Source organism: Scyliorhinus torazame, chromosome 17 (genome assembly GCF_047496885.1).
Source record: "Scyliorhinus torazame isolate Kashiwa2021f chromosome 17, sScyTor2.1, whole genome shotgun sequence".
NCBI lineage: Eukaryota > Metazoa > Chordata > Chondrichthyes > Carcharhiniformes > Scyliorhinidae > Scyliorhinus > Scyliorhinus torazame.
The window spans coordinates 156,625,574-156,630,680 of record NC_092723.1 but is presented as its reverse complement, the minus strand read 5'-3'; the positions used below and the strand labels follow the sequence as shown (position 1 = coordinate 156,630,680).

Genomic DNA, 5,107 nt, shown 5'->3' with positions numbered 1-5,107 from the left:
CCTGAACAGCATCTTCACACTGTTCGGTTACCCCGCATACGTCCACAGCGACAGGGTGTCCTCTTTCATGAGTGACGAGCTGCGCCAGTTCCTGCTCAGCAAGGGCATAGCCTCAAGCAGGACGACCAGCTACAACCCCCGGGGGAACGGGCAAGTAGAAAGGGAGAACGGCACGGTCTGGAAGGCCGTCCTACTGGCCCTACGGTCCAGGGACCTCCCAGTTTCACGGTGGCAGGAGGTCCTCCCGGACGCTCTCCATTCCATCCGGTCGTTATTATGTACGAGCACTAATCAAACGCCGCATGAGCGTCTCCTTGTCTTCCCTAGGAGGTCCTCCTCTGGAACGTCGCTGCCGACCTGGCTGGCGGCCCCAGGACCCATCCTGCTCCGAAAGCATGTGCGGGCACATAAGGCGGACCCGTTGGTCGAAAGGGTTCACCTCCTCCACGCAAACCCCCAGTACGCCTACGTGGAGTACCCCGATGGCCGACAGGACACGGTCTCCCTACGGGATCTGGCGCCCGCCGGCAACACGCACACCCCCCCCCGACACCATCACCCCAACCCCCCCCCTTCCTACCACCGCCGCACCCCGTGACCGCCCCCTTCCCAGGAGGATCGGTCCCCCTCCCCTCAGCACCGACCAAGAATCAAGCCCGAGCTGAAACCGTACGGCTCCTGGAGGCGACAACACCGGTACAAGCACCACCACCACCGCCGGGGCCGAGGCGATCGACACGGACGACCAGACCGCCCGACCGACTCGTGGCGTCGATGTAAAACAAATCTGGACTGTTCACAAGAACATTTTGCTTTTCTTCCTATACCCCCTGTATATAGTTGCAACAGGACGAAATTGTCCAATACTGTATTGCCATGTGAATGTTTTGTCCTCCCAGGACCAGCCCTGTAAACCCTTACCACCATACGAAGCATCACCCCGCCGGGTTCATTTTTGACAAGGGGTGAATGTGGTAGTATGTATTGGGGGTCATGTGGGACTGGAAGCCCTAATGTCATTGACTGACAGATCCCGGGTTCTGGTTGGCCGTTGACCTCAAGCTCCGCCCTGAAGGCGGAGTATAAGAAGCCGGAGTCTTCCCCCGCAGGCCAGTTTACTATCGGGCTGCTGGGGAACAGACACGCTTAATAAATCCTCATCGACTTCACTCTATTCGTCTCATGGAGTCTTTGTGCGCTACAGAAGGAAGTCCCAGGATTTTGACCAAGTGGCTATAAAGGAACGGCGATATATTTCCAAGTCAGCATGATGTGTTACTTGGAGGGGTACTTGTAGGTGGTGGTGTTTCCATGCACCTGCTGCCCTTGTGTTTACAGGTGGGGGAAGTCATGGGTTTGGGAGGTGTGGTCGAAGGAGCCTTGGTGACTTGCTGCAGTGCATCTTGTAGATTATACACACTACTGCCACTGTGCAGCAGCGATGGAGGAAGTAAATGTTGAAGATGGTGAAGTGGGCTGCTTTGTCCTGGATGGTGTTGAGTTCCTCAAGTGTTGTTGGAGCAGCACTCATCCAGGAAAGTGGAGAGTATTCCATCACATTACTGACCTGTGCCTTGAGATGGTGGACAGACTTTGGGGAGAGAGAAGGTGAGTTACTTGCCACAGAATTCCCAGCCTCTGTTCTGCTCTTGTAGCCACAATATTTATATGGCAGGTCCAGTTCTGATACTGGTTAATGGTAACTTCAGGAAGTTGATATCGATGAATTCAGATGTGGTACTGGCATTGAATTTCAAAGAGATGGTTATATTCTGTTTTGTTGAAGATGGCCATTGCCTGACACTTGTGTGGCACAAATATTACTTGCCACCTACCAGCCCAAGCCTGGATATTGTCCAGGTTTTACATATGAACATGGACAGCTAATATATCTGAGGAGTTGCAAAAGATGCTGAGCATTGTGTAATCATCAGCGAACATCCCCATTACTGACATTATGATGGAGGGAAGGTCATTGATAAAACAGTTGACGATGGTTGGGCCTAGAACACTACTCCTGCAGTGATGTCCCGGGACTGAGATGATTGACATCCATGATGATCTTCCTTTCTGCTAGGTACGACTCCAGTCAGTGGAATCCGTCAATTCCCATTGACTCCAGTTTTGCTAGGGCCCCTTGTTGCCACGCTTAGTCAAATACTGTCTTGATGTCAACAGTAGTCACTCTCACCTCACTTCTGGAGTTCAGCTCTTTTGTCAATTTTTGAACCAAGGCTGTAATGAGATCACAAGCTGAGTGACCCTGGTGTCAGTGATCAGGTTATTGGTGAAGAAGAGCAGTTTAATAACACTGTTGGCGACTCTTCCCATCACTTCCTGATGATCAAGAGCAGAATCTTTGGGGAGGCGATGGTGTAGTGGTATTGTCACCGGACTAATAATCCAGAGACCCAGACCAATGCTCTGGGGATCTGGGTTTGAGTCCTGCCATGACAGATGGTAAAATTTGAATTTCAATAACAAATACCTGGGGCGAGATTCTCCGACCCCCCGCCGGGTCAGAGAATTCAGTTGCCGAATTCTCCACCACCGGATATTCGGCGGGGGCGGGAATCGCGCCGCGCCGGTTGGCGGGCCCCCCCCCCCCCGCGATTCTCCGGCCCGGATGGGCCGAAGTCCCGCCGCTAAAATGCCTGTCCCGCCGGCGTAGATTAAACCACCTACCTTACCGGCGGGACAAGGCGGCGCGAACGGGCTCCGGGGTCCTGGGGGGGCGCGGGCCGATCTGGCCCTGGGGGGTGCCCCCACGGTGGCCTGGCCCGCGATCGGGGTCCACCGATCCACGGGCGGGCCTGTGCCATGGGGGCACTCTTTCCCTTCCGCCTTCGCCACGCTCTCGACCATGGCAGAGGCGGAAGAGACTCCCTCCACTGCGCATGCACGGGAATGCTGTCAGCGGCCGCTAGCGCGCCCGCGCATGCGCCGCCCGGAGATGTCATTTCCGCGCCAGCTGGCGGGGCACCAAAGGCCTTTTCCGCTAGCTGGCGGGGTGGAAATTCAGCCGCCGTGGGCCTTAAGGTTGGGGCTCGGCCCCCAAAGACGCGGAGCATTCCGCACCTTTGGGGCGGCGCGATGCCCGACTGATTTGCGCCATTTTGGGTGCCAGTCGGCGGACATCGCGCCGATACCGGAGAATTTCGCCCCTGGAATTAAAAGTCTAATGATGACCATGAAACCATTGTTGACTGGCATAAAAACCCAATGTTCCCCAATGTCCTCTTGGGAAGGAAACCTGCCATCTTGAACTGACCTACATGCGGGTCCAGACCCACAGCAATGTGGTTGACTGTTAACTGCCCTCTGCAATGGCCTAGTAAGGCACTCAGTTCAAAGGCAATTTGGGATGGGTAGTAAACCCTGGCCCAGCCAGAGACACCCACATCCACATCCCATGAATGAATTAAAACAAAAGACAGATGGGGCGGTGATTGGCCTGGTTCAATGTGTCCTGCTTTTTGTGGATAATTAAAGTTAGATCTCTGTGAAAGGGCCATTTTATTTCTTTTATTGTTATTATTTTACGTTTTTGTTCAACAAACAGGTGTTGTTGCCCAAAATGAATTTCCTTTGAAAAATAAAGTCAAATTGAGTTGAATTGAAGTGTGCCTTTACTTAACGTAAACCTATGGGAGATCAGACAGAGGTATGTCAGGCAGGGAGGCTAGGAAACCATAAACTCTTACAGTTTCCTCTTCTCCCCATCATTTAAAAAAATATATTATTACTTTTTCAGAGTTACAAAGCCAGGGCTCAGAGTGTGGTCAGGGGCGAACCCCTAATCCAGCTCCTTACCTGCTCCAAAAACCAATTCAAATTCAAATTGAATCCAATTCATGGTCCCCACAAGAGAGACATACCAGATCTGAGCCAAAAGACAGAGTAGATACTGCACTTGACCTTAGCCAAAAGGCCGAGAAGTGATCCCTTCTCCCCATCATGAGCTGTGGTGAGTGCAGTTTGACTGTATATAAACAGATTTCCAAATGAACTGAAACCTGTGTCTTCTGCACTGTTGTGTCCAGATCCACATGTTTAACCAATTAAGCCTCGATCACCGTGGACCACTGACTGGAGGTGATAGGTAATGGCCGTCACATTCTCCGGTAGTCCACAGGAGGGAAAAACACCCAGTCGCAACAGGTTATTTCAATCAAGCAATACATAGGCACAGTCGGGGTAGAAATTACGTTAACATTCAAGATTAGATTAGAGAGATGGGCAAAGGAAAAGTGGAACAGGGAACTGCATGAGGAGGGTAATTGCTGAAACAAACAGGTTGAGCTGAATGGCCATGTTTCCATGTTGTTATCTCTTTGAATTTCTATGTAGAAGCAAAGAGGCAAAGTAAGATACTAGTTCATCCAATCACTGAACTCTCACAATTTACAACCTGGGCAGGCTGTTTAAAAAGAGAAACTGAAGCCTTCAATTTCCCATTGATCTCAGTACATTAGTCATTTAGATCACTACTTTGTTTGAGATGACGAACCCCACAATCCAAGATGATTGAACAGAAAGCTAAAGGCTCCAACAGCCTCCCTGGATTATTGTTTGAAGATCTCCCAATGTCTTTCCAGCAATCAAAATGTTCAGTTTTATTAAGGTAAAGAGGCAACTGTCGGCTTCATTATCCCTTCTCCTTCAAATATCCCATAATCTGATCATTTGGATTCAAACCCTTTGGTGTTGAGTGCTGTACACAAGTGCACTGGCCTTGTTAGATAATGCAAGGTGAATGTACTTTCCTACTTCAGTGATCATTCAGGTATGCCTCTTGTTAAACCTGGAAGTGCATTGTTATCACCAGCTGCTGTGGTGAAGGGCCCTTAGTTTCTCCAATATGCAGGAGAGGAACACTGGGCACCAGTTGAGGGGCACTGAAGCCCAAGGCAAAGAGTTACGGGTGCCAGTGCAAGGGTGTTTGACCTCTTTTTTAATGACTGGCGCCCTTCCTGTCAATGTTTGTTCCAAAGGTTGTGCTGCGACCAAGTTCTCAAGCTGCAATATGGCATGGTGAGGGATTAATGCGGCTGCTGGGTCGAATGTGCGCACACTCTGTGTGTTTGGCACCGACAATGGAACAGAC

At 51.0% G+C, this 5,107-nt stretch overlaps 1 pseudogene; it reads right to left on the bottom strand.

Annotated features, from left to right (window-relative positions):
* Positions 1-3,729: 3,729 nt before the first annotated feature.
* LOC140394634 (U2 spliceosomal RNA) lies at positions 3,730-3,943 on the bottom strand (annotated as a pseudogene).
* Between the last annotated feature and the right edge of the window lie 1,164 nt (positions 3,944-5,107).